The sequence below is a fragment of the Aegilops tauschii genome, chromosome 3 (assembly GCF_002575655.3).
Source record: "Aegilops tauschii subsp. strangulata cultivar AL8/78 chromosome 3, Aet v6.0, whole genome shotgun sequence".
NCBI lineage: Eukaryota > Viridiplantae > Streptophyta > Magnoliopsida > Poales > Poaceae > Aegilops > Aegilops tauschii.
Genome location: NC_053037.3, coordinates 435,281,441 through 435,299,852, shown reverse-complemented (window position 1 = coordinate 435,299,852; position 18,412 = coordinate 435,281,441). Strand labels below are relative to the sequence as shown.

Genomic DNA, 18,412 nt, shown 5'->3' with positions numbered 1-18,412 from the left:
AAAGCAGGGTCAGGTTTCATTCTAGCATTAAGAGATTGATGCTTCCATTTAGCTAATAACCTCTTTAGATCATATCTATCATTGCAAGCTAAAATAGCTCTAGCAGCATCTTCTTCCAGAACATAACCCTCAGGCACAACAGGCAATTCATATTTATTAGGGGGAGAGTCTTCATCATCACAATCATCAGTATTATCGGTTTCAATAATTTCATTCTCTCTAGCCCTACCAAGTTGTTCATCAAGAAATTCACCAAGTGGCACAGAGTATCAAGTATAGAAGTAGTTTCATCATAAGTATCATGCATAGCAGAAGTGGCATCATCAATAACATGCGACATATCAGAATGAATAGCAGAAGCAGGTTTAGGTGTCGCAAGCTTACTCAAAATAGAAGGTGAATCAAGTGCAGAGCTAGATGGCAGTTCCTTACCTCCCCTCGTAGTTGAGGGATAAATTTTTGTTTTCTCGTCTTTCAAGTTCTTCATAGTGTCCAGCAGATATAAATCCCAAGTGACTCAAAGAATAGAGATATGCTCCCCGGCAACGGCGCCAGAAAATAGTCTTGATAACCCACAAGTATAGGGGATCGCAACAGTTTTCGAGGGTAGAGTATTCAACCCAAATTTATTGATTCGACACAAGGGGGGCCAAAGAATATTCTCAAGTATTAGCAGTTGAGTTGTCAATTCAACCACACCTGGATAACTTAGTATCTGCAGCAAAGTATTTAGTAGCAAAGTAGTATGGAAGTAATGGTAACGGTAGCAAAAGTAATATTTTGGGGTTTTGTAGTGATTGTAACAATAGCAACGGAAAAGTAAATAAGCGAAGAACAATATGTGAAAAGCTCGTAGGAATTGGATCGGTGATGGAGAATTATGCCGGATGCGGTTCATCATGTAACAGTCATAACATAGGGTGACACAGAACTAGCTCCAATTCATCAATGTAATGTAGGCATGTATTCCGAATATAGTCATACGTGCTTATGGAAAAGAACTTGCATGACATCTTTTGTCCTACCCTCCCGTGGCAGCGGGGTCCTAATGGAAACTAAGGGATATTAAGGCCTCCTTTTAATAGAGTACCGGACCAAAGCATTAACACATAGTGAATACATGAACTACTCAAACTACGGTCATCACCGGGAGTGGTCCCTATTATTGTCACTTCGGGGTTGCCGGATCATAACACATAGTAGGTGACTATAGACTTGCAAGATAGGATCAAGAACTCACATATATTCATGAAAACATAATAGGTTCAGATCTGAAATCATGGCACTCGGGCCCTAGTGACAAGCATTAAGCAAAGCAAAGTCATAGCAACATCAATCTCATAACATAGTGGATACTAGGGATCAAACCCTAACAAAACTAACTCAATTACATGATAGATCTCATCCAACCCATCACCGTCCAGCAAGCCTACGATGGAATTACCCACGCACGGCGGTGAGCATCATGAAATTGGTGATGGAGGATGGTTGATGATGACGACGGCGACGGATTCCCCTCTCCGGAGCCCCGAACGGACTCCAGATCAGCCCTCCCGAGAGGTTTTAGGGATTGGGGGCGGCTCCGTATTGTAAAACACGATGAAATTTCTCTCTGATTTTTTTCTCCCCGAACACGAATATATGGAGTTGGAGTTGAGGTCGGTGGAGGGTCAGGGGGCCCACGAGGCAGGGGGCGCGCCTAGGGGGGCAGGCACGCCCCCACCCTCGTGGATAGGTGGAGGCCCCCCGGTGTGGATTCTTCTTCCAGTATTTTTAATATTTTCCAAAAATAAGTTCCGTGGAGTTTCAGGTCATTCCGAGAACTTTTGTTTCTGCACATAAATAACACCATGGAAAGTCTGCTGAAAACAGCGTCAGTCCGGGTTAGTTCCATTCAAATCATGCAAGTTAGAGTCCAAAACAAGGGCAAAAGTGTTTGGAAAAGTAGACACGACGGAGACGTATCAGCAAGCACAGGAGCCGGGCAACCCAACTATTGACCAAACACATGATTCGGAGCCAATGCATATAATGCTAAATTCGGGGTGCCGAACTTATCTATAAGAAGTGTTCGGACTTTGTTGCCGTATTGTGGGGCGCTGGTGCGCCCCTCGCAAGTATGAAACATCCAAAGTGTACGGGTGCTAGAAGACAAGTTATCAAAAGGAAAACAGAAAGAGAGCAGAGGTAATATCTGGGGCCCTTAAACATGGGCCGCGAACTGTTTCCATTATAATTGGATTAATGCGTCAAAGCGCATTGATACAAGTAGTGCGATAAGCAACCGGCTATTTAACATGCCACAACCAAAGGCGAGCTGCGTGTGGGTCCTGGCAACAGGTAGAGTGATCGTTGAATTGACCTCTAGAACTTCCCTGTACGTCTGTGCTTCTTGCCATCCTGGTATATTTATCCTTTTACATGACCGATAATCAGGCCGTCGAAGAAGACCTATGTAAAAGAAGCCTGGAAAAGGAAAAAGGAAATAGTGAAAGTATATGTGTGTCCGGGATCGGTCGAGCCGAACTGTGGATCACAAGCTAGATGTGCCTCCGTCGATGCCCATGGAATTTCGAGTGCGTAATTATGTACGCGTGGTATGAATGCCATTACTTGATCTGGGCTGGGGCGGAGGCCAAATTGCTAATCGAGCTCTTGACGATCCGAGCTGTCCTGTTGCAGCGTAGTCCGAACCTTCTTAACGGTGTCCAGGGGCTCGGCAGCCGGATTACGGTTTTGCTTGAGAGGGCCGCTCTGTACTTCTGCTGCTAGGGCGGCGGTGTGCTCCTCTGTACGGAGGGAGCGTTCTGTGTTTCCGTTGACCGTTATGACGCCGCGTGGACCGGGCATCTTGAGCTTAAGATAAGCATAGTGCGGTACCGCGTTGAACCGAGCAAATGCGGTCCGTCCGAGCAGTGCATAATAACCGATGTGGAATGCGACGATGTCAAAGATTAACTCTTCGCTTCGGAAATTATCAGGGGATCCGAAGACAACCTCTAGTGTGATTGAGCCCGTACAGCGGGCCTCTACGCCTGGTATGACTCCTTTAAAGGTAGTCTTTGTTGGCTTGACCGTGATGGATTAATGCCCATTTTGTGCACTGTGTCTTGATAGAGCAGATTAAGGCTGCTACCGCCGTCCATCATGACTCATGTCAGGTGAAATCCATCAATGATTGGGTCGAGGACTAGTGCAGCTCAACCGCCGTGATGGATACTAGTCGGATGATCCCGACGATCAAAGGTGATCGGGAATGACGACCATGGATTGAATTTTGGGGCGACCGGCTCTATCGCGTAGACATCCCTAAGTGCGCGCTTGCACTCCCTTTTGGGGATGTGTGTAGCATATATCATGTTCATTGTTTTGACTTGAGGGGGAAACTTCTTCTGTCCCCCTATGTTCGGTTGCCGGGGCTCCTCATCATCGTCCTCGCTTTGCGATCCCCTTTCCTTGTTCTCGGCGTTTAATTTGCCAGCCTGTTTAAAAACCCAACATTCCCTATTGGTATGATTGGCTGGTTTGTCTGGGGTGCCATGTATCTGGCACGGACGATCGAGTATGCGGTCCAAGCTGGATGGTCCCTGGCCGTTCCTTTTATACGGCTTCTTCCGCTGACCGGACTTGGAGCCGCTGAATCCGGTGTTAACTGTAGTGTCATCGATGTTATCACCATTGCTTCGGCGCTTGTTTCTGTTACGTCAGAGCTTGTCGTTGCTGTTTTTGACCTCGGAGGGGCCCGCCTCGCTGGCTGTGTTTTTGCTACGAGCCAGCCAACTATCATCACCTGCACAAAAGCGGGTCATGAGTGCCGTGAGGGCTGCCATAGATTTCGGCTTTTCTTGGGCAAGGTGGCGGCGAGCCATTCGTCGTGGATGCTATGTTTAAAGGCTGCTAGGGCTTCAGCATCCGGACAGTCAACGATCTAGTTCTTTTTAGTTAGGAACCTAGTCCAGAATTTCCTGGCTGACTCTCCAGGATGTTGAACTATGTGACTTAAGTCATCGGCGTGTGGTGGCCGGACATATTTACCTTGGAAGTTGTCAAGGAAGGCTTCTTCCAAGTCCTCCCAGCTGCCGATAGAGTTTTCAGGCAGGCTGTTTAACCAGTGACGAGCTGGCCCTTTGAGCTTTAGTGGGAGGTATTTGATAGCGTGGAGGTCATCTGCGCGGGCCATGTGGATGTGGAGAATAAAATCCTCGATCCATACCGCGGGATCGGTTGTTCCGTCGTATGATTCAATATTGACGGGTTTGAACCCTTCGGGGAATTCATTATCCATTACTTCATCAGTGAACCAAAGAGGGTGCGCGGCGCCTCTGTATCGGGCCGCGTCGTGACGTAGCTCCGATGGAGTCCGTCTGCGGTTATCAGCCCGAGCGTGACTAGGTTTGTCACATCCGAATAGGTAGCCGTCGTCGCGCGTCGAGGAACGTCCTCGCGATCCGTAGATCAATCTAGTGTACCCTGCTCTACTGTCCAGGTCCTGCCGAAGGTCGTATGTATGACCCCGAGCTATTTTGTCTCTGTTTTTATGTGGCGGTGGGGCAGGCTGCTGTTTGGCCTGAGTTGCCGCTTTATCCCGACCGCGTGGTGGTCGGTCCGTCGTACTATCCCGACCGCATGGTGGTCGGTCGGCTGCATTGCGCGAGGGAGGTATGGGCTCTGGCGCCTCCTCATTGAACTGAGGTAGCAGTCTGCGTTTCGGGTAGCCCTTGGCTGGGCGTTTGAGGCCGTATTCTTCGGTTGCCAGGACATCAGTCCATCTATCAATGAGCAGATCTTGGTCAGCTTGAAGCTGCTGCTGCTTCTTCTTCAGGCTCCTTGCAGTGGCTATTAGCTGGCGCTTGAAGCGCTCCTACTCGAGGGGTTCCTCGGGCACGATGAAATCCTTGTTGCCGAGGTTGTCCTCGTCCTCGGAGAGTGGGTGATAACTACCGTCCTCCGAGTCATTGGGCATGGCCTGTTCGTCGGGACTGACTTGCCCGTTTTCTTGTTCTTCCTGTTCGGGTGTTACCTCGACAGGGTCTTCATTGTTTTCGGCATCGGCCGGAGTATTATTTTCTCCGGTGCCAGTATTGCTGTCTTTTGAACAACGTGACTTAGAGCAGCGTCGAGGACGTCGGCGCTTGGGGTGTGTCTCAGGAGGTTTATTCTCAACTAGATTTTCTTTGTCATCGTCGTTAGTTGCTTTGGGTGTATCCACCATGTACACATCATACGAAGAAGTGGCCGTCCAACGTCCAGTAAATGGCGGGTTTTGGCCTTGTTCCTCATCGGCATCGTCGTCCATACCGTCGATGTCTTCGGAGCCGTAATCAAGCATGTCGGTGAGATCCTCGACAGTGGCTATGAAGTGGGTGGCGGGTGGGAAGCAAAATTCCCCATCATCAGCCCCTAGTTCGAATCGGACATAGTTCGGTTGTGAGTCCCCCGTCAAGGACAGGTTCTTTAATGAGTTTAGCACATCGCCCAAGGGCGAGTGCTGGAAGATGTCCGCAGCGCTGAACTCGAAGATTGATAGCCGATCAAGCTCGGCGTCCGCGGGTGCGCATGGTTCGGAACTTACAGCCGGAAACAAGTCCGGAGTCCCGTTGACACAGATGTTGCATGAGGTTGAGTCTGTGTGCGGCTCCAACGCCGCAGAATCTGTGGCCTCGGATGCCACGATCTGCTCCGGATCTAAGGCCAGAGCAGTTACAGGAACCATCTCCTAGATGTAGTCCGATGACAGATTTAAGTCATGTTCATCGGGGTGACGAGGAGCGGCCGCCGCGGTCTCGAATCCTGCGCAGATCAAGTCTCCACGGATGTCCGCGACATAGTTCAGGCTTCCAAATCTGACCTGATGGCTAGGGGCGTAGCTATCGATCTGCTCCAGATGGCCAAGCGAGTTGGCCCGCAGTACGAAGCCGCCGAACACGAAGATCTGTCCGGGGAGGAAAGTTTCCCCTTGGACAGTGTCATTGTGGACGATAGAAGGAGCCATCAAACCTCTTGAGGATGGCACAGTGGAACTCTCAATGAAAGCACCAATGTCGGTGTCAAACCGGCGGATCTCGGGTAGGGGGTCCCGAACTATGCGTCTAAGGTCGATGGTAACAGGAGACAGGGAACACAATGTTTACCCAGGTTCGGGCCCTCTCTATGGAGGTAATACCCTACTTCCTGCTTGATTGATCTTGATGAATACGAGTATTACAAGAGTTGATCTACCACGAGATCGTAATGGCTAAACCCTAGGAGTCTAGCATGTATGACTATGATAATGAATATCTCTCCATCCGGACTAAGCTCTCTGGTTTATGTAGACACCGAAGAGATCTAGGGTTACACAAGGTCGGTTACAGAAAAGGAATCTTCATAATTGGTCGCCAAACTTGCCTTCCACGCCAAGGAGAGTCCCATCCGGACACGGGTGAGAGTCTTCAGATCTTCACAACCCATCAGTCCGGCCCATGGCTAACTGGCCGGACGCTCGAGGACCCCTTAGTCCAGGACTCCCTCAGCCATGATTTCAAATCTTAACACTTATGTATTTCTTGAATATATTTGAGATGTTGATCTTACCTGCAAGTTATATGTACCTATTATTGTTCTGAACCGTAGACCCCAAGGTTACAATAATTGTGATACTCTCCAGGGATGACTGTAATTGGAGGAATTCATGTATTCACTATGTCTTAAAGCTTGGTTCTAGTTCTCTAATAAAAGGAGCACCTTAATTGCCCTTAGTTTCCATTAGGACCCTACTGCCACGGAAGGGCAGGAGAAAAGATGTCATGCAATTCTTATTGCAAGCATGTATGACTATATACGGAATACATGCATACATTTGATTGATGAATTGGAGGTACTATTTATCGCTCTAGGTTGTGACTGATACATATTGAATTTCATCCAAATATCCATTTCTACTCCATGCCTACGCTTTAATACTATTGTATTGCTCAAGTTACTATTGCTACTATTGTTATTGCTGTCGTTACTTTGTTACTACTGCTATCAAATTACTGTGCTACTAATAAATTGATGCAAGGAAGTGATTCTCGGGTGTCATTGAAATGACAACCGATACGCCTCCATCGTATCTAGTTTTCCAAACACTTTTACTCTTGTTTTGAACTCTAATTTGCATGATTTGAATGAAACTAACCCGGACTGACGTTGTTTTCAGCAGAACTACCATGGTGTTGTTTTTGGTGCAGAAATAAGTTCTCGGAATCCGACAAAACTTTCTGGTGATTTTTTATTGAATATATAAAATATACTAGAATAAAAATCCACCGAAGGGGGGCCATCAGTTGCTCACAAGGCATCAGGGTGTGCCCTGATGCCTTGTGGGTTCCACAGGCGGCCGTCTAACCTAATTCCAAGCTTATAAATTTCATTTCCCCGAGAAAAAAATAATAGGAGAGGAAGTTTCATCATGTTTTATGATACGGAGCTGCCGCTGCCACCTCCCATTCTTCCTCGGGAGGGCTGTTCTGGAGTCCGTTCAGGGATCCGGTGAGGAGGATTCATCGCCATCGTCATCACCAACCCTTATTCATCAACAATTCCATGACGCTCACCACCGGGAGTGGGTAATTACTTTATAGGCTTGCTGGACGGTGATGGAGTTGGATGAGATTTGTCATGTAATCGAGTCAATTTGTTAGGGCTTGATCCCTAGTATCCACTATGTTCTGAGATTGATGTTGATATGACTTTGCTATGCTTAATGCTTGTCACTAGGGCCCGAGTGCCATGATTTTAGATCTGAACCTATTATGTTTTCATGAATATAAGTGTGTTTTGGATCATATCTTGCAAGTTGTATGCACCTATTACATGTTATGATCCGTACACCCAAAAGTGACAACAATTGGGATTCACTCTTGTGATGACCGTAGTATAAGGAGTTCATGTATACACTATGTGTGATTGCTTTATTCCGGTTCTCTATTAAAAGGAGCCTTAATATCCCTTAGATTTCCTTATAGATCGGACCCCACTGCCACGGGAGGGTAGGACAAAAGATGTCATGCAAGTTCTTATTATAAGCATGTATGACTATAAGGAAACCACTACCATAGAATAATGCCTACACTTTTCTCATATTGATCCTTGCTAAGTTACTACTTTTGCTACTGCTGTTACAATCACTACAAAATTGCTACTGTTACTGTTACTGCTACTATTGCTACTGTTACCATTGCTATCATACCACTGTGCTACTAAACACTTTGCTCTAGATATTTAGTTCTCCAAGTGTGGTTGAATTGACAACTCAACTGCTAAGATCGTAAATATTCTTTGGCTCCCCTTGTATCGAATTAATAAATTTGGGTGAAATACAACCCTCGAAGACTATCACGATCACCTATACTTGTGGGTAAAAAAGACCTTTTTCTAGCGCTGTTGCCGGGGAGCATAGCTTTATCACTACAAGAAATATGTCAACTTGTGACCTTGACTATTGCTCACCGAAAGGTCATTGTTTTTCATTTGCGTCCTTTTTGTGACCAAAAACAGAAGGTCAAAAGCTGGCAGTCATAAACTGAAATTAACGACCTTCTCTGTGAGAAGGTCGTAGACGTTTACGACCAAAATATGCCTACTGTTTTGTTTTGGTCACTAGCTGTCTGCCCAGGCCACGTCGGATCCGACGTGGCAAGCTGACCTGGCAAAATTACGACCTAATGAAAAGGTCGTTGACAAGAATTATCCTAGTCCGATTAGGTGTCTATATGGGTCGAGCCCATTAATTCAGCCCATTTGTTGTTTTTTTCTTTCAATTTGGGTAAGCTAAATGGGCCAAGCCCAACAGACTTTTATTTTTTGGGCCACAATCTTTTACAGTCCACATTTTTTTGGGCCTCGGCCTTTTCCAGCCCACTTGTTAATTTTCTTTTGTTTCTTTTCCATTTTAAAGTAGGTCCCAATAGTCAAATGGGAACCAATTTCCAGAATTGTTGTTTGGGAACCACACGTCAGTTCTATATTTGTGCAATTAGATAATTTGATTCAAAGAGCCAATAAGGCATAATATTTCATACAACAGCCAAGCAAAGTACATTACAATCATATATACTATAGATCTGGTATTCAGCTATAAAATACAACTAAACATACACAACACATAACTAGCTCCAGTGAGCTAAAACGCATTGCTGGGTGTGGTTTTTCTTTAGGATTCTTCTTCCTAGAGCTCCTGTGCACCCAACTTATGAAGAATGAAGGCCAACATCTGCAAATAATAAATTATGGGAAGTTAGAAACATAATAATGTGACAAGGTCAACATAGGCACAAGCAGCACATGAAAGGAAGGACATAAATGTTAATCTAATCTTGTTCTCTCTCATTGGATCCAACGGGAAAACAGGATAATTGTGGTTGAACATATGTAAATATCTTAATACTATGTCATAGCAAAAAAATGACTAGTCGTCCACTGCCAATCAACTTCGGCATGGGAAACAATCACCAATGATCTACAAAAAATTCTGATTGCATGTGTACATGTCCATGCAGTTAAACAGAGCATGGCAGATAAATGCATGTGTTTCTGAAACTACATGAGACTTAGAAGCACATTCACTTTAGCGACTCATCTTTTTAAGCATTCAATCAAGTGGCCTTATAATACCAGACAAAGAGGAGTTGCAATGGTATGCACTTATCACATATATAGGAACCATGCTTAAAATACACACATACGTATACATATCCCAATAGAACAGAGCTAGTAAGCAAACTAGCAGCCGTGCACTTGATAACCTGCCCTGCAGAATCTTACTACCTAAAATAACTTGCATTCCACAAGAACGGCACATGTACAATGTTTAAATTGTATATACATTTTTTACTTTTTCTCAGAAGCATGCTTGGAACCCACATGTTACATATCTATAAATATATCCCCATACAACAACAGAACCAATACAGCAACTAAGCCTATAAATTTTTTGCTCCCAGCCAGCATCATGAATTTTCTCAGCTAGAACTAACTACCTCAGCCATACTACAGTAAGACGTCCTTATATACTACTCCATACAGTACTGGTGTAGAAAATACAGAAACAGTTTTCAGCTGACAGTACGCCACGGCGCAGCCAAATAAACAGCGGCAGCATACCAAAATTCGCAACTAGAGGAAGAGCAAGGGGCACAGGGGAGGGAGGGAGGGCGGACGGGGATGGGGGGATTACCGAGCCCTGGAACTCCTCCCGGACGATGTAGAAGGGGTCCTGTGCAGAGCTCATGGCGGACGCCGGAGGTTCGTGAGGTCAGCGAGGGGCAGCTCATACCAGTGCTCGGCCACCTTCGATCCGAGCGCTCCGAACCCTGTCGCCAGCACGACACCTGCAGGCAAGGCACAGTAAGCTACGGATCACAACAATATGCATCGGATGGCAACAATAACATCAACAAGTACAAATAGCAGCATCTCAATCACTGTATAATCAATCAATAAGCACAAATAGCAGCAACAAGCATTCTCTCAATCACAGACTACACTAATCAGCACCCCTCTCTCTCGATCTATCTCCAGCAGATGAAATAGCAATCTCTCACTCATCCCAGCCCAAGCCTCTCCCACCTCTCTCTCAATCACAGACTACACTAATCAAATCAGGACACAAGATTCCCAAGGAGAAGTATCACAACACCAGTTTGAACAAGAACAAGGAGACAGGGGAGGGAGCAAAGGGAACCGATATGCTTACCATGGAGACCTGCTTGATGTTGGAGTCCTTCCTGAAGCTGTCCCTGCAAAAACAGAAGCAAAACGGGCCCATGCCAGGACACGTCACCACGCCACAGAAACAATGAAAAGGTCAGTTCCTTTTTATTCAGTATGAAAAGGTTGTACTATTGGTATCTTTGCAAATAATATCAAGTGTGTGTGTGTGTGTGTTAGGTGTTCTTTGGTCTTAGTATTGCTTAGTTATCTTATAACGAGTCCTATATTCTATATAACACTCTTCTGGAAACTAATGTCCTGGACATTGATATGGTACGGCAATTTGGTACAGTGTGAAAGAAATCTAGAAAGATAGGTTGTGTCAATCTTGGTACGCCTTAGAGTCTAAAACTGTTTCTAGATTGTATGATTATTGATTAGAATTCCTTAACTATACATGTTTCAATTCGATCCATGCTTGTGGCATATTCTGTACACTACTCAGTTTTAATTTAGAGTCTTGCAGTCCAGTAAGCAATATGCACCATCACCAAGGGGACAGTGTCAAACCCCAAAATTACAATATTCATTGCTTTTGCTTCATGCTATTTTGTGGCTCTGTTAACTCAAAATTGGGTCACACAGCAGACCGCATCGCGTAGAAAATGCTGATGAAATGAGCAATTAGCTAGCGTGCAGTCAGGTTTTGCAGCAGATACTGAACATGTGGAACTTTCTGACAACCTTATCATGGAACTAGTGGTTTGGCACCACAGTAAACACGGAAAAGCTAGTGGTTCAGGCATGAAACGCGAGCTGCAATTATTTGTTAGAGGCGGCTGAGCATCACCTCGCAGGCCGAGGGTGACGCCGACGGCGCAGGCGAGCTTCTCGACGCCGGCATGGAGCGCGGCCCGGGACTTCTGGTCGAAGGCGATTTCCTTGGCGTCTGCGCGCACCACCAGCCGCGACGAGCGGCCATTCTTGGACCTCCTCAACCTCCCCTGCTCATTACACCCAACAACACAGGTCACAAACCGAGCCCAATTACACACAGAAGTTACAATAAATCATCATATATAATTTCAGTGCAGAATAATAAACCACCCAGTTTCTAACATGTTAAGCTACCAAAAAATCATTATTACAGAACAAATGGAGTCTACGAGGGCTGGCAAGCAGAGAATGAACGGAGTCAGACCATCACACGAACATTAACCTTGAGATACAGGGGGTATAAATGACTCATGTTACATAGACTAGTTTTCTGATGCAACCAGCAATCACAAATCAAATGATAGGGAAAGAATACTAGCATCTAGGGAAAATTGTAATATTAAGATCGTTGCTAAGCAGTAAGTTAAGGGGAGATGGACCTTGTCAGCGGCAGAGACATGGTGCTGGAACCAGGCTCATCTGTCGTCCTTCATGAACTAGGTGGCAGGGCGGGCCTCGGTTGGAGAAGGGGAGAAGGAACGGCGACCGGGATGCGACGGCTCCTCCCGCGGTGGGGAACAACGGATCACGTGCACGGGAACTCGCCCCGGTGATCCTCGGCGTGGATCATCGATTGCAGGAGCGGAGAAGGCACAATGACAGGGAGGCCATGACTCCTCCCACGGTGGAGACGACAGATCCGGGGCACGGGGACCAAGCCCAGTGCTGGTCGGCGCGGATCTGGTACTTCCTCTCCGGTCACGGCAGGGAGGGGTGGCGGCACGCTTGCGGCGGAGGCACCTGGCGTGGAAGATGAGAGGGGAAGGGGCTGTCGAGGAGGGGCACGGAGAACGCGGACGCGACCCGCATTGGTTCCGTCGCCATTTCCTTCCTGCAGGTCAGCGTCGAATCGGCAAGGGCGGCTTTGGGAGAGAAGGGGAACGGAGAAGCAAAGGAGACTGGTGGCGGCTCCGCCAGCATGTAGCCCGCTGCTACCAGTCGACCTCGAGGTCGGAGAGAGATGGATCTCGCAGCTCTGGATCTGCGAGGAGGGGAGGGGGAGGCCCGGCGGCGAGCTATGGTGGGAGGATGTGGTCTGAATTGAGGAGAAGGGGGCGGGGGCGACGGCGGCGGCGGGAATGGATCTGAATCGGAGAAAAGGGAGAAAGGAGTGGAGAGTTAGGGTTTGGGCTGCGGTTGGGTGTGAGGGTGAGGGTTTGGGTAGTTGGGCTACCGTTGGATACAGAAGCATCCGACGGTGCTAGATGCATGATCCGCCTGATATGCCCATGGACCAATCAGAACGCAGCAAACAATGTAATGGCCTTATGACCACATAAATTGGTCATAATCTATTGTATTTCATGAAATATTCATTTTCCATTTTTCAGTGCTCAAAATGAGTTGTTTTGTGAAGGACCTACCATATAGTTGTTGCAAAATTGGACCAAATCAATTTTCTAAAATACTAGGCCATATTTAATACACAATTGACCAAATGATTGGGTGCCTAAAGTTTTGATCCACCTCTCGTGAAAAAGACAAATTCCCGCCGATTCAGCAGGAAGCGGGTCAAATTTGAACTGCAACTGCCTCATAGTTTGCTCTTTATTTATTCCAAAAATCATTTCTAGGTACATAAGTATCAATTTAATCAGAGAAACACCAAAAAAATTCCAAGACTCAACCACTAGCTAGGAACGGTCAAGCCCGCCGTTTTGACCGCATTTTGAAACGGGCATAAAAAATTCAAAAAAATCAAAAAATTGGAAAACCTCCACATTGTGTCATCATATGTGACCAAGTTTCCAGAAAAAATAATAAACTTGTAATGCGGTAATTATTTTAAAAAAGTGTTCTCAGAAATGAGCTATCATGCGTGAAGATTCATGGCTTTCAAGCCAAATGATCAATCTTATGGCCACATTCGTGGCATAGTTTGTTCAAATGATCTCATATTGTGCACAAGGGTGCATCTTGGAATTCCAAACAATATTGCCTAAGCGAGTTTTCATTTTCTTTGCACGGAAAATTCATTTTCCATTTTTCGAGTGCCCGAAATGAGGTTTTTTTGTGAAGGACCTACCATATATTTGTTTCAAAATTGTACCAAATCAATTTTCTAAAATACTAGGCCCTATTTAATGCACAATTGACCAAATGGTTGAGTGCCAAAAGTTTTGATCCACCTCTCGTGAAAAAGACAAATTCCCGCCGATTCAGTAGGAAGCGGGTCAAATTTGAACTGTAGCTACCTCGTAGTTTGCTCTTTATTTTTTCCAAAAATCATTTCTAGGTACATAAGTACCTATTTAATCAGAGAAACACCAAAAAAATTCCAAGACTCAACCACTAGCTAGGAACGGTCATTCTCGCCGTTTTGACCGCATTTTGAAACGGGCATAAAAAATTCAAAAAAATCAAAAAGTTGGAAAACCTTCGCATTGTTTCATCATATGTGGCCAAGTTACCAGCAAAAATTATAAACTTGTAATACGGCAATTATTTTTAAAAAAGTGTTCTCAGAAATGAGCTATCATGCGTGAAGATTCATGGCTTTCAAGCCAAATGATCAATCTTATGGCCACATTCATGGCATAGTTTGTTCAAATGATCTCATATTGTGCACAAGGGTGCATCTTGGAATTCCAAACAATGTTGCCTAAGGGAGTTTTCATTTTCTTTGCACAGAAAATTCATTTTCCATTTTTCGAGTGCCCGAAATGAGGTTATTTTGTGAAGGACCTACCATATATTTGTTGCAAAATAGGACCAAATCAATTTTCTAAAATACTAGGCCATATTTAATGCACAATTGACAAAATGGTTTTGTGCCAAAAGTTTTGATCCACCTCTCGTGAAAAAGACAAATTCCCGCCGATTCAGTAGGAAGCGGGTCAAATTTGAACTGTAGCTACCTCGTAGTTTGCTCTTTATTTTTTCCAAAAATCATTTCTAGGTACATAAGTACCTATTTAATCATAAATACATGGTTTGGTGGCGATACGTCGAGGTTTGGACGGTGGCAGAGGGCCCCAACTCTAGAGCACGTAAACTCGCATGCCCGCCGCGTGGTCATCGCGTGACCGTGGCGTTGCCATGTGTTCTGGGCGGCCTAGGCATGTCTAGTGGGTTGGGCACTCCCTAGGTAGGTGCTAGGAAGAAAATCACAACATAAGATTCTCACGAGGAGACCGATCGATGCTCAAACATGAATAAGCAGCCAAGTGTTTGATTAGCGGTACGGGAAATGCACACGGCTAATGGGCGTGAGTTTTGGCTGAGGATGATCAGTTACTAAGAAGACCGTCTTCACAAATTTTCAGCTCAAAAGGAGGAGCCTAGGTGGTACTTGCTGTGCAAAGTACCACACTGGACATAAATACGAATGTTGAAGCTGGGCTCAAAATAATGAATGGATTGAGCTGGCATTTGGTGGAGGATGGTTATTTGGGCATAGGAAAGCACTGTAGAAAATGGATACCATTTGGACATGCCAAAGTGGTACTTCCTTCACAAAGTGTTTTTCTGAATAGAATAGGAAAATGAATATTTTTGAATTATTTTTGAACTAGGAAAGGTAGATTTTTTACATATTTGACGAAGATATGACCCAAAGAATTTATGAGATTTTTTTGGGAATTTTGTGAATGACAGAAATATAGGTTGCTTCACAACCTAGAGCAAAAACTGCCACATGGACATGACACATAGGCAAACTGATGAGGTGGCGCCTAGTCATAGCAACCCACCACAATTTACAAGGTTATGACCATCTATATTGGTCATGATCAGCTAGAAATAAGGCAGCGGACCAGTGCTATCTGCTTTATGACCATTTCGTGTAAGGAAATTACGACCTTTCACACAAAAATGGTCGTTATAGTTTAGGGTTTGGAGCCCCCCGAACAGCTTTCGACCAATTGGTCTGAAATGGTCATAGATCTATGACCAATTCTTCCAGGGTCACTGACAGAAGGTCACTAGTTGACATATTTATTGTAGTGTATTTATTCAGTCACTTGGGAATTATATCTGTTGATCAGTATGAAGAATCTGAAAGTCGCTAAGACCAAGATCGTATCCTCTAAGACAAGGGGATGTAAGGAACTACCATCTAGCTCCGCACTTGATTCACCTGCTATTTTTAGTAGGCTTGCGACACCACCACCTGCTATTCATTCTGATAGGTCGCAAGTAACTGATGATACCACTTCTATTATAAACGAAACTTATGATGATGCTAGTACTCTGGTTGATGATACTGCGCCATTAGGTGAATTTCTTGATGAACAAATTGCTAAAGCTAAAGAAATTGAGAATGTTGAAACTAATGAAAATTATGACTCACCTATTATGCCTAGCTCTCTACTAGATTTGAAATGCCTAAGATACCTGAGGGTTATGTTATGGATGGGGAGATAGCTAGCGAATCTCTTGCTTTTAATGATAGAGATGATCTAAAGAAATTATTGAGTAAGCTGAAAGAAAAGGCTATGATAGAGAGAATGAAATACGATCCTAAGTTTGCTACTTCTCCTATCTTTGTTACCGGTAAGGATTATGAATTTTCTGTTCATCCTAAATTAATAGAATCCAATCCTCTTCATGGTTATGAAACTGAAACTATTGTGGCCCACCTTACTAAATTACATGACATTGCCACCCTATTTGCTCATGAGGAAAAAATTCGCTACCACTATATTCTTAAGTTGTTTCCTTTCTCATTAAAGGGTGATGCTAAGAAATGGTTTAATACTCTTGCTCTTGGTTGTGTGCATAGTGAAAGTGCAACTATCCCTGGGTGGTTTTGGTAATTACAAACAACATATAGCTCATTGAACTAATGCTATCTCAAGATAAATATTTCAGGAAAGTTCAATGATTGGCATGGCATGGATTAGGAATGTGGACCCCTCAAAATGCTAAGGACACATATTGGCTCAAGCTCAAGACTCTACTTTTTACTTTTAGTGATCCAAGATCACATTGAGTCCATAGGAAAAGCCAATACTATTAAAAGGGGATGAGGTGTTGCTTAATGGGTTTCTTGCTCAAAATGCTTAGTGATATGCTCCAAAAACCCTCAACCACTTTCTCACATCCACATTTGTCCCAAACCAAAAGTCAAACTCGGCCCCACCAAAACGTTCTATCCGGCGCCACCGAGTTCTGTTGACATAGTCATTGCCACAAACCCTAGTCACTTCGGTCTTACCGATAGGGATCTTGGTCTCACCGAGATGGGATTGCAAACTCTCTGTTTCCCTTCATAACGTTTTGGTCTAACCGTGATGAGCGATCGGTCCCACCGAGTTCGCAATGCAAACTCTCTGTTTCCCCTTCGTAACGTTTCGGTCCAACCGAAATGAGCGAATCGGTCCCACCGAGTTTGCCTAACCCACTCTTTGGTTAGCTTATTACCAAAATCGGTCCCACCGAGTTTGTGTAATCGGTCTCACCGAGATTACGTTATGCCCTAACCCTAATGAAATCGGTCCCACCAAGTTGACATGTCAATCCCACCGAAATTCCTAACGTTCACATTTTGAACTGAATCGGTTTGACCGAGTTTTCTGATTCGGTCCCATCGAGTTTGGTAAATTGTGTGTAACGGTTAGATTTTGTGTGGAGGCTATATATACCCATCCACCCACTCTTCATTCGTGGAGAGAGCCATCAGAACATGCCTACACTTCCAACATACATTTTCTGAAAGAGAACCACCTACACTTGTGTTGAGGTCAAGATATTCCATTCCAACCACATAAATCTTGATCTCTAGCCTTCCCCAAGTTGCTCGCTTTCCTTGCGATGGGCCTGGCCGAGGGGGAACATGTCAAGTATCCGCCTGGCATCGAACTCTATTTTCTGTATGTTAATGAAAGGTTTAGACTAAAGCGGGGTAGAGGAATTGGTCAACTCATCAGGCTCATGACCTGAAGACTGCAGGTTCGAATCCTGTCCCCGCCTTATCACACGTCAGACAGATACCCAGGATCCGAGATTCCTGTTGCTTTTGGGTGGGTCCTATCAAGGTACGAAAAAACTCTTTTCCCCCACTCAAATCGTCTTTCCACCAAATCCAATCCTATGAGAGAGAGTTGATTGTTGGGGAGACTATCATTTGAAGCACAAGAGCAAGGAGTTCATCATCAACACACCGTCTATTACCTTTTGGAGAGTGGTGTCTCCTAGATTGGTTAGGTGTCGCTTGGGAGCCTCTGTCAAGATTGTGGAGTTGACCCAAGGAGTTTGTACGGGCAAGGAGATCACCTACTTCGTGAAGATCTACCCTAGTGAGGCAAGTCCTTCGCGGGCGATGGCCATGGTGGGATAGACAAGGTTGCTTCTACGTGGACCCTTCGTGGGTGGAGCCCTCCGTGGACTCGCGCAAATGTAACCCTTCGTGGGTTGAAGTCTCCATCAACGTGGATGTACGATAGCACGACCTGTCAGAACCACGCCAAAAATCTCCGTGTCTACATTGCGTTTTCTCCCTCCAAACTCCTCCCTTCACCTTCATATGAAATTTACATTCCGCTGCAATACTCTTAGACTTGCATGTGTAGATTGATTGCTTGACTTGTGCAAAGTTGCTAAAATCTGCCAAGACTTACAATTGGGAAAAGGCTAGGTTTTTATTTGGTCAAGTAGTCTAATCACCCCCCCCCCTCTAGACATACTTTCGATCCTACAAGTGGTATCAGAGCTACGGTCTCCATTTGCCTTGATTTCCATAGCTTTTGGTGATCATAGCCTTGGTTTCATAACCTAGGAGAGTATGGCGTCTAGCGAGGGA

At 45.1% G+C, this 18,412-nt stretch overlaps 1 non-coding gene across 1 annotated transcript; it reads left to right on the top strand.

Moving 5' to 3' along the window:
* Positions 1–17,509: 17,509 nt before the first annotated feature.
* On the top strand, positions 17,510–17,583 carry TRNAM-CAU (transfer RNA methionine (anticodon CAU)). Its single transcript has one exon. It is a non-coding gene; the product is annotated as a tRNA-Met (tRNA).
* Positions 17,584–18,412: the final 829 nt, after the last annotated feature.